The following is a 12,132-nucleotide window of genomic DNA, read 5'->3' on the forward strand; positions in this document are numbered from 1 at the left end:
TAGGAGTAAACACTCCTGATACAGATTATTCCGGTTTACAGAACCTCGGGGGCTTTATTGATCCTGGAACACACATTTGGGGGCCACACAGAAATAAGCTGGGGTGAAAGTCATGGCTGGACACACATTATTCCCCTGATGATACGGGAATGTCTTATTTTCCGATTATACTTTGGAGAGAATCTTCTGATGTTCTACCCTGTTGTGGAAGACACGAACCTTCAGTTTAGGTTTTCTCATTTGCCATCAGGTTTGCTGTTTTGTCACATTTCTGACAACGTTTGATGTTCAACAAGAATTGGTATTATGTTGAGACTCTGGGGAGGCACATAACATTATGTTCCTGCTAGCTTTAAGCCATCCTCCCTCCCCGCCCCGATATTACTATGACCTTTGAAATCTCTTTCCCTCTTACTGCCGTATCACCTGCAGAAGAACCCACACCTCATATCATGAGTTGTAGCTTTCACAATCTCCTGGCCCCTTCTGTGCTTGCTCAGTTATCCCAGTTTCTTGGGGCTGGAGCAGGATGTTGCCAGGGATACAGGACTCAGAACACATGCGTTCACACTGCTGTTGTGACCCAGAAAGCTTCCCTACCTGAGCCTGTCAGTTCTGCTGCAACTGGCAATTTCCATCAGTGTTAAATTGGTTCCTCTGTGACTACCTCCTTATCTATCTGGACATCCTTTGCCTGGAAACCAGACATCTTTTCCCACCTTCTTTCCCACTTTCTCCTTTAATGTGGCTGACACTGACCCCACTGTGGACCAAACCTGCACACTCAGGGAGCTGGCTTATTGCCATCTGTGTTTCTTGCCCACACATCCAGCTGTGTGTCAAAATCCCCGCGAGCCTCCTGTGCTGGCATCCTGGTCTGCCCCTTACTTCAGCCTATGGAGGGCTCTACGTCCAGCTGGGTTCCAGCTCCAACTGCCACCATTCCCCACAGCTGGAGTCAAGAGGTGGCTCTCATCTCGTAGGCGCCCTCCTCTCTGCTGGCTCAGCCCATACAGCTCCCAGAAACAGCCTTGATCTGGGGCCTGAGGGAACTGTCCTCTTTAGCATCCTCTCTGTGTCTCAGCATTAAGCCTCTCCTGCTGCCTACCTGCCCTGGTTATGGTACTCCGGGTGGGCCTGGTCTATGCCCTCATGAAGTTGTGGGACACGGTCCTTCTGACTGGGCATCTGTCTTCTCTGTGTTTCCTGGGATAGCCAGTAACCATGGCAACCTTGTCTGGGGGCCCGAGCCCTTCTAGCCTCATTGTGTTCCCTTTCATGGCATGGAAGCCCTGACCTTGAAAGCCAGCCCTGGCTGCAAACCTGTACTTACTTGCAGACATTGCTAATGCAGCCATGTTCTCAGTGGTCCCCTGCCTCATGCTCATTCCCTACAACCCTTTCTCCACAAATGCTTTTCGCTGGCCTCTGCCCACTCTCCAACCTAATTTCCACCCATCCGTGTCCCTCTGCATGGAAGGCTGTTTTCCGAAATCCTGATGAGGCTGGTTCTGTCTCATCATTTATTTCTCAGATAAATATTGAGCTCTGAACGAGTCTAATTTTCTTCATAGCACTCACCACATCCGAAAGTATATATTTTTTTAAAATCGTGGTAAAATCCACACAACATAAAATTTACCTTTAACCATTAAAAAGTGTGCAATCCAGTGATATTTAGAATATTCAAAGTGTCGTGCGACCACCACCTCTGTCTTGTTCCAGAGCATTTCATCTCTCCACAAGGAAAGCCTGCATCCATTAAACAGCTACTCCTGGTCCCCTGGTCCCCTCCTCCCCTCGGCCCCTGGCAACCACTGATCTTTCTGTCTCTATGGATTTATGCTCCAACCCTCCCCCGCCACCTCCTTACTTCTGACTCTGTTTCCTGGGTTGTGGTCCGTCTCTTCCATTAACCTGAAAGTGCCTTGAGACTATGGGTGTTGCTTGCATTATTTCTGTCTAGGGATATGGTGTGTGGCAGCAGGTGGGCGGGGGGTGGGGTGAGTAGCTGCTAAGACCCTTCCATGTGTTGTGTGACAGGGGGTCTTGATTGAAGGGACAGGTATTAACATTTCTTTTTGAGTGAAAGGCTATGTGCTGTGCAGTGTGACCCCTACTCTAGACCTTGAAAATCTTGGTGAAAGTATAAAAATCACAATATGCTCATGTTTTGGGATATATTATAAAAGCCGACATACAATCTATAATATGTAAGTAATGGCAAAGCTGTCACCCTTTCACTCAGACTTATAACTCATTTAATTTTCACTTCTCATTTTAGGATTTTGACTTAGATTTTAGTTTAACCAGTCCTGCTTTTTTGTCTTTGCCTCTGCTTAGTGTATATTTGAATCTTTTCTTCTCTCCGCCTTTTATCGCCATTTTGTTTTAGGAGTTTCTATTGGAAAATATATAACACATGCTATTTTAAAACTTATTTTTAAAAAGTCCTTGAATTCAGTTTTCTATTTTTATCAGGAATGAAACATTAGTCACTGAAGATGAGAAACATAAGGATATTTTTAGATTCTTCTCTATGATTTTGTTGGTATAATCAAGGATTTTAGATTGACTTTGTTTGTATCACTTATTTCATCTTTTGAGATTTATTAATAATAATAATTATCTTGACATTACTTTGTATAGGTTTCATTGCTCCCCGCATTTTTTCCCCTCTGAGGGAAAACCGATAAATATTTTATTTCCCCTTTGCCCCATTGTACAAGTAATTTAGCCAGTCCAGCAGCAAATTCCCCACTGTTAGGAGTTTCACCGTGTCAAACAGACATCATTAAACATCAAGAGAAATTTATGCTTGAAGTTGTCTTCTGCCCCATCCCTGTTCTTGTTGCCATAACGTGGTGGGACACTACTGATTTTGGCATGCTGATTTTCTTCGACATCTACTTGAATTTTTCTGTTGGTTCCAACAGTTTTCCAGTAGATCTATATGGATCATCTAGTGGGCAGTGACTGCTTAGGATCACTGGAAGCAGGGTGCCCCAGATTTCTGGACAGCGTAGTTCTTTGGAGCTGTTGCTCATGGCCTCTTTCCTGGGCACTGGGGACAGTGCTTCTAGAACAGTGCCATGTAGGGAAGGATTGGGAAGGTCATTGACAGAATCTTTTCCCCTGGTTTCTCTTGTTGCCTGGGAGCCGTGGATGTGCCTGGGGTGAGGGTGCAGTTTTCTTGGCTGAGGGTGCAGTTTTCTTGAGAGATCAAATTTACATGGCTTAATTGTTAGCTCTGACTAGTCTATATCTAGAAGGAGAGAACTGAAGGCATGGCCTTGTCCAGCTGAAGCCTTTTGGTAGCAGAAGCTTGAGGGGTTCCCAGAGGGGTCCCAGGTTCTTGATGCTAAAGAGGACGGGCCAGGGTGGCAGGCAGAGCAAGACCTAGGACCTCACTCAGATGGAGCACCTCCTCTGTGTCTGGCCTTCCTGGGCACTTTAAGTGCCTTATTTATCTCATTTCCTTAGGAACTTGGGTCCTTTTTATTTAATAAAATCTGACACCATAGCTAGAAAGACACACTATTTTTATATACTACTAAAAAAACTGTGAATTAAACATGATACACCATTGTTTTGTCAAATGAACTCAAAAAGAGTCTAGAGGCTTTGGCTAGAAATAAGTGACAAAGATTTATTCTTGGGTCTTAGAGTTTGTAGACTGGAAATGAACTAGAAATAAACCTAGGAATGTTCCAAGGAACAAAGGAAAATCATTCATTTGTATAATGTAACTGAATCATAAGAAAGGAGCCCTGCATTCTTGGCTATTTGATTGGTCCATTACGAGGAGTTAACTGTTATCGAAATTATTATGATGAATTTCAGGTGGTTGTCAAGCGGGGCATCGGGCAGTCTGGTCACGCAGAGATTTTCTTTGAGGAGGTCTTACGCCTGGCCGGAGTCCAGGCAGTGACGCATACCGTTCTGATGAGAAGCTGTGTAATGTCTAACGCAGAACTGGAAAGTTACAGGAAAGTTTAAAAGTTTAAATGTCAAGATAAATTTATTGTTTTTCCTCAAGCTTTGAGTTCTGTTAATAATTTAGGAGTAAGGCTGGGAAGAGACCCCATTATTTTTCCTTAACTTCATTCTTTCCTCATTTGTAAGACACATCCTCATTTCAGAAATGCTAAAATGTGTCTTCAAATCAATTAAGTTATTATCCCTGTTTCAGCTGAAAGATAAATATGACTAGATTAAAAAAATCTTCTTGATAAAAGGTACCAAACTGAGTTTTAAAAGAGAACAAAGCGGGAGATAAAAGAGAGAAAAATATTTGCAACATATATAACAATTAGCAAAAGATAAACAGAAAACTGGGGGAAAAGAATGAACAAGCAATTCACAGGAGTGAAATTTCAAATCACAATGGCCATGTGGAAAGGTATTCAGCCTCACTAGTAAACCACATCAATGCCAATTAAAACCATAAGATTGGTAAATGTTAAAAAAGTTTGATAGTAGTAATGTTGATGAGGATCCAGGGAAAACAGATACACTTTCTCCTACGCTGCGGCGGGTGAGACATGAAGAGGGACAGAGTGCTTGTCCTTTTTCTGTTTCTGTAGATTCCTGAAGAGCTTGGGTACAAGAGGATGGGGTAGACAACAAAGGCTGGTGCTAGGGCCACACAGGTGCTCAGTGGTTGGTCAGTGGCCCAGCAGGGAACTTGAGTTTCAGTGTACATAGTTCCCTTTTCCTTTCCTGTCCCCTCCCCCACTTTCTCCTGTCTGCTGCCCAAAGCCCAGGAACTGTTTGAACAGACTGAACTTTGCTCAGCTCTGGATAGAGAGAAGCGCCTCCCCTGCCTGGTGCAGGGCCCCAGCTAGGGGATCCTGGACTGAGCAGCCCAGGGTTAATTTCTTTCTCCTTGCCTCAGGAGAGATCATGCCTGCCACTTCCCTGCTTCTTCTTTCAGCTGGGAGGTCAGCAGGGGCAGTTTCTGAGACTGGCCACCAGCTGGTTATCTCCTGACTCCCTGTAACCCTACCCCAGGTTCCAGCTCCAGCTCAGAGTAGCGTTGTTGAAGTAACAGGTTGCAGATGGCTACCTCTCTCTCTGCTGTCCCTCCCAGTGGCTAGCATTACTGCTTTCCAGGTTTTTCTCACATAAAAATTAGCAAAGCTTCTTAGGATTTTCCCATTTGGAGCCAGATTTTGCATTAGACTTGGGGGTCTAAATTCTTTGGGTCCATTTTCACACTTATATCCCTCATGTCCTTTCAAAATTACATGACTTTAGGCCTCAAGGATCATATATATATCTTATCCTATTATTTATGTGCTTATTTTCTGGCCACCATGGTTGGGTTCTCACACTGGGACTCTGCAGGATGCTAAAGATTTCAGATATCTGGTGCCTGCTCCCCGTGCTTGTGCAGTCCCTTCATTTTATAGATTAAGCTATTTGTGCCTCAGATGTTGTTCCAGCTGAGAAAACCGAACTGGGAAGGAGCAGAAGTAAGGCTAAGGTCCAGAGACCCTCACTGGCATGTTGATTCCGCTGTGTCTCAGCAGAAGGGAGTAGGGGTTGGAGGTGAGTGCTGTGGGTTTCCCAGTGATAATTACAGCAAGTCCCAGCATAGATGGGCATTCTATCCCTGGTGGAAGATCTTAGGTTTGTCTCTGTTCTTCTCGTAAGGGAGGCAAGGCTTCTGCAAAAGACGTGGCCTTGAGCTTGGGGAGCTATTTTAGGAGCCATTGTGGTCACAGGTTGGAGGGAGTGACGGGAGGATGATCAGTGTGAACTGACCCCATATCTATGTTGCTGATCCGCAGCAAGAAGCTCTGAATACGACCTAAAGCAGCCTGGCATTATTGGAAATGAACCTTATGCCCACACCGTCCTGGCCTTCACATCCTTTCTGCCAGAAGCAGTTTGTAAAGTGGCCAGAGTGCCTGAGTTCAAATGTTGGTTTTGCCCTCTCTCTAATTGCAGTTGTTTTCTACTTATTAATTTGACCTTAGCAAGGTACTCAAGACCCCCTGAACCTTAGTTTCTTCTTACATAAATTGGGGATGATAATAATAGGACCTTATCTCAGATTTGTGGATAAAATGAAGTGAGGTCGTCTCAGTAAAGCCTGGTATGTTGCAAGTACCTGATAAACATAAGCACATTTCTCACATGCCCAGCTGAATTCTTTTTTGTTTCCTGTCCCCCAGAAGATTAGGATTCAGTTTAGAACAAAAGGCACCTACAATAAAAGAACACACCAGCTGTTGGGGCAGCTATCTCCCTGCAGGATTCAGTGGAAGGCACCATTTCATCAGAAGTGGCGTATCCCATAGGAGATTATTTATCATCTCTCCCCAGCACGCGACACACACACACAATACCTATCACATTAATAAGCCACATACATATACATATACATATACATATACATATACATATACATATACATATACATATACATATACATATACATATACATATACATATACATATACATATACATATAATCTATCTATTATCTATCTATCATCTATATCATCTCTATCTCTGGATTTATTTTAAAAAATTGGTTTACATGATTGTGGAGACAGGCAAGTTCAAAACCTGTATGGCAGGCCAGCTGACTGGAAACTGAGGCAGGATTTCTATGTTACAGTCTTGAGGCAGAGTTCCTTCTTGGGGAAACCTTAGTTTTCTGCTCTTAAGGCTTTTAATTAACTGGATGAGGAGTGTAATCTGCTTTACTTAAAGTCAATTGATTGTAAATGTAATCATACCTTTTAAATACCTTCAGAGCAACATCTAGATTAGTGTTTGACTAAACAACTGGACACCATAGCCTAGCCATGTTGACACGTAAAGTTAATCACTACAGCCTGTAATTGAGTGTACCCACATGTAGTAAACACCTCTTATGTAGTGTGCATCTACTGTGAGAGATGCTAGGAATCTGCTCACTAGACTCCTATGATCTGGCTGAGATGGTCAGACATTTTATAAGGATATAGTAGGTACAGGATGATTCTTCCAAGCTGTCTCCCAGAATCCAGGAGCAGCAAGCACAGTCTGGAATCAGAAAGCTGTCTGAGCCAGAGTTGTTTTTCTCCTGGTTTCCTTTTGGTGCTTTTGTCTACACATTTGCTTCTGCAAACATAGCCCCTAATACTATCCCAGATCTGAATCCATGTGGCCTTCCACCTTCAAGGTCCATTATTGTCAAATGACCCATACCATTTTTGTCCCTCAGTTTAGATTTCCTTCCATTCAGGGCATCTGATTGGCCCAGCTCTGGTTCATATCTGTGAGCAAAGAGGCTGGGGTCATGGAGAAGGTAAGATTGCTGACTTTCAGAGTTATGAGCTATGGGAGGCAGAGCTAGAAGGGAAGTTGGATATGATAGGTAAACTGATAAAATCTCTGTTAAGGGTGAGCCATCTTGTCTTGGTTGACATAGACTTTCCCAGTTTTAAAGCTGTAGGTTGTGCATCTTGGGAATACCCTCAGTTCCAAGCAAACTGAGATTGTAGTCTGTATTTCTGGTATATTAAACACACTCACACGTAAACTTCAAGATAAAAAGTTGGTGCCATGTAAGTGCAGAGGAAGAGTCAAAGAGAAGTGAAATCTTGCTGGGCCATTTCTGGAGATAGTGACCTTGCAGTTGGGTCTCTAGGGAAAAGTAGGTGAAACAATGTGGTGGGCATTTACAGCTTGGGCTTCCAAGCACTTGAACACCCTTTCAAAGGTTTGTAGAGAACTTGGAAGATAAAGGGAGATGATATTAAATTCTCCACTCCTTGACAGCTAGAATGTGGGCATATATATGGTACAAAATAAGGGTCTGGTTTCTGTATTTGCTTGAAAAAAAATCCTTTCTCCATTGAATTTCCTTGGCACTTTTGTTAAAAAGCAATTGACTATATATCAGTGGGTCTATTTCTGGACTCTGTTCTGTTTCATTGATTTATATACCTACACTTACACAAATACCACACTGTCTGTAGCATCATAGTAGATCTTGAAACTAAATTGCATGAGTCATTCAAATTTGTTCTTTTTCAGTATTGTTTTGGCTATTCTAGAAACTTTCCTTTTCTACATGAATTTTAGAATCAATTTCTATAAAAAGCTTGCTAGGAATTTGAGATTACATTGAGTCTATAGAGCAATCTGGAGTGAATTGACATATAAATGCAGTTGAGTTTTCCAATCTATGAAAAGGTATATATTGCTCTAATTTCTGTCTGCAGTGTTTTGGAGATGAGAGAGCACATTTTATTAAGTTTACCTCTAATTTTTTAATGTTTTTTTTAATACTATTGTAAATAGTCTTTTAAATTTTAAATTTTACTTATTAATAAAATATAGAAATACAAATTGATTTTTGTGTATTGATTACCTTAGCTCCTGTGACCTTGCTAAAATCACTTATTAGTTCAAATAGCTATTTTTTTTTGGTAAATCCTCTGGGATTTTATATGTAGATGATCATGCCATATGCAATCAGAGACAATTTTATTTCTTCCTTTCCAATGTATATATGTACCTTTATTTCTTTTTCTTGCCTTATTGCACTGGTTAGGATCTTCAGTACAATGCTGAATAAACTTGGTGAGAGCAGACTGCCTTGCCTGTTCCTGTGTTAGGGGGGAAGTGTTCAATCTTTAATTATTAAGTATAATGTTAACAAAAGATTTTTCATAGATGCATGTTATCATGGTGAGGAAATTCTCCACTATTTCTAGTTTGCTGAGAATTTTTATTACAAATGGATATTGGATATGTTAAATGTTTTCCTGCATTTGTTGAGATTATCATAGTTATTTCTTTTTTAGTTTGCTGATATGATGAATTACTTTGATTTTTCAGTTTTGAATCAACCTTGAATTCCCGGGGTAAACCCTGTATGGTCATGATTCATTATCCTTTTTATGTATTTCTGAATTCAATTTGCTAATACTTTATTAGGAATTTTTAAAATCTGTGTTTGTAAGGAATATTAGTCTGTAGGTTTCTTGAAATGTCTTTAGCTTAATATCAGGGTAGCATTGTCCTCATAAAAATAAGTTGGAAAATATCCTCTCTCCTTCCATTTTCTGGAAAGTTTGTGTGGAATTGGTATTATTTCTTCCCTAGATATTTGATAGAATTCACCATCTGGCCCCAGGCTTTTGTTGTGAGTAGGTTTTAAACTGCAAATTCAAATTCTTTAGTAGACACAAAGCTATTCGGGTTGCGTATTTCTTCTTAAATAATCTTTGGTATTTTGTGTCTTCAAAGAATTTGTTTATTGAATCTAAGTTACCAAATTACTGGGATGAAATTCTTCATAAATTTCTTTGTTTGTAGGATCTGTAGTGATGACTGCTCTTTAATGCCCGATGTTGGTAAATTGTGTCTTCTGTCTTGCTATTTTGACTAGCCTGGATGAAAAATTTCTGTTTCACTAATGGTTTCAAAGAACCATTTTTTATTTCATTGAATTATTTTATTTTATTTTATTTTATTTTATTTTATTTTATTTTATTTTATTTTATTTTATTTTATTTTATTGATTTCTTTCATTATCTTTATTATTTCTTTCCTTTATTTTTGGTTTCAATCTGTTCTTATCTAGTTTCTTAATATGGAAGCTTAGAGAATTGATTTGAGATTCTTCCTTCCTTTGTTCCTTCCTTCCTTTTTTTTTTTTTTTTTTTTACACAATAAACACCTTTATTACATGAGCTAAGACAAGGGGAGGAGGATTTATTTGCTTTTCCATGCCTTGATATTCCTCAGATAGAGCTCTAGCTCTTTGCCCTCTAGCACATAGCCATCTGCTTGGCCACATTGGCCTGGTCTTGAGGCGATGCATGCAAAAAGCTTGCCCTGCTGGAACTGCTCCTCTGGAAGACTGCTGATTTTGGTGTTCTTTTTCCTTTCATCATATTTTTCTGAATTTTCTTTGATTGGTTTTTTGTTTGAAATCTCTTCCTCCTCAGAGTCCACTTGGCCCCCTTCTTGTGGCTCGGGGGCAGTGCATAGTGGGATCCATACCACTGTTGGTTTGATGAGCATGGTGCAGTTCTTTACTAGGGTCTTGGTGCAGACCACTTCATTGTTAGATGCATTGTAGACAACATCAATAATCCTTGTTTTGCATGTACAACACTCAGAGCCCCAGAAGTTCCCCATGTCTCCCTCAAGGTGTGGTACTTCTTATTGCCTTCTTGGACATGGACTGTGTGTATGTGGCAGGAGCCAATCTTGTGTTGGCAGTAGGGCATCCCAGCTCATATTTTTGCTTCTCGTGGTAGGGCTTTCTCTTGCCCCTGGTCTTACGGCGCTTGTGCCAGTTGTCCCGAGAGATGCCCATGGCTTAGTGCCGGCTGGCGAGATGCTTCTTTCTTAATATAAACATTCAGTGCTATAAATTTCTCTCAATGCGCTGCTTTAGCAAAATCCTATGAATTTTTATGTGTGTATTTTCATTTTTATTCAATTAAAATATTTCCTAATCCACTTCATGATTTCTTCTTTTATCCATGGATTGTTTAGAATTATGTTGCTTTATTACTAAATATGTAGAGGGATTTTTTTCCCCCAGATGTCTTTCTTTTATTGATTTCTAGATTGATTGCGGTCAGAGTAGCATAAATGAAATCAAACATTTTTAATTTGTTGAGATTTTTTTTTAATGGCTGAGAACATGATCTACCTTCATGAATGTTCTCTGTGCACTTGAAAAAAAAGTATTCTGCTGTAGTAAAGTGTATGGTACACTTTAACTATTACTCACCAAACTCCTCTCTCCTTGCCTCAGACCTTAGCAGTCACAAATCTACTTTATGTCTCCTTAGAGTTTCCTATTCTGGACTTTCATATGAATGGAATCATAAAATATGTGGACTTTTGTGACTGGCTTTTTGTACTTAGCACATCGTTTTCAAGGTTCATCCATATTGTGGCATGTATCAGTACATCATTGCCTTTTATGGCTGCATAATATGGATGCAGCCATATGGATGTCACATTTTGTTTATCCATTCATCTCTTAATGGGCATTTGGATTGTTTTCACTTTTTGGCTATTATGAATAATGCTTCTATAAACATTCATACACAAGTTTTTGTGTGAACGTTTGTTTTCATTTCTCTTGGGTGTGTACCTAGGAGTGGAATTTCTGGTCATTTGGTAACTTTATGTTTAATCATTTGAAGAACTGCCAGCTCATTTTCCAAAAACAGTTGTACCATTTTATATCCCACGACAGTACATGAGAGTTCCAATTTCTCCACATCCTTACTAACACTTGTTGTTATCTGTGTTTTTGATTAAAGCTATTCTGGTGAGTGTGAAGTGTTATGTCATTGTGGTTTTGATTTGCATTTCCTTGGTGAGTAATGAAGTTGAGAATCTTTTCTTGTGCTTATTGGCCATCTGTGTATCTTCTTTGGAGAAATGTCTATTTAGATTCTTTGGCCATTTTTTCACTGTATTGTCTTTTTATTATTGAGTTATAAGAGTTTGTATAGACATGAATCCCTTATCAAATATGTAATTTGCAAATATTTTTTCCTAGCTTTGGAGATGCCTTTTTACTTTCTTGATGGAGTCCTTTCAAACACAAAAATTTCAAATGTTGATGAAATCCAAATTATATATATTTTTTCTTTTTTTGTTTGTGCTTTCAGTGTCATAGCTGGAAAAAAAAAACAATTGTATAATTTAAGATCATGGAGATTTATGCCTATATCTAGATCTATATTTTCAAATTTAGTAATACAGAGTAGCACGTGATATTCTCTTGTAATTACTTTTTGTTTTATATTGTCTTTATCATTACTAGTGATATAAATTTTAGTTTTTTTTTTTTTGCTTAATTAGTCACACCAGATAGCTTCTTATTTTATTAAATTTTCAAAGAACAAATGTTTGGTTGTGTTTTATAATGTATATGCATTGCATTTTACTAATATTAGATTTTTAAATTATTTTTTTCTCTTATTTTATCGTTCTTTTTTAATGTTTTAGATTGAAAACTTAGTTTATTATGTTATATCTTTAAAATAAAGCTTTTAAAGTTTATCAGTATAATATACTTCAACATACAGGTAAAATAGAAAAAATATAATAAATACTCTGGATCCATAATGTCTTTACTAAATGTTAACA

The 12,132-nt window shown here is 39.4% G+C and overlaps 1 protein-coding gene and 1 pseudogene across 4 annotated transcripts in view; one reads left to right on the top strand and one right to left on the bottom strand.

Moving 5' to 3' along the window:
• The window catches only part of SH2D4B (SH2 domain containing 4B), a 125,131-nt gene that overhangs the window by 3,819 nt on the left and 109,180 nt on the right, over positions 1 to 12,132 (top strand). The window lies entirely within an intron of this gene.
• Positions 9,724 to 10,333, bottom strand: LOC120609601 (40S ribosomal protein S8-like; annotated as a pseudogene).

The sequence above is a fragment of the Pteropus medius genome, unplaced genomic scaffold, assembly GCF_902729225.1.
Source record: "Pteropus medius unplaced genomic scaffold, Ma_sr-lr_union100, whole genome shotgun sequence".
Lineage (NCBI taxonomy): Eukaryota > Metazoa > Chordata > Mammalia > Chiroptera > Pteropodidae > Pteropus > Pteropus medius.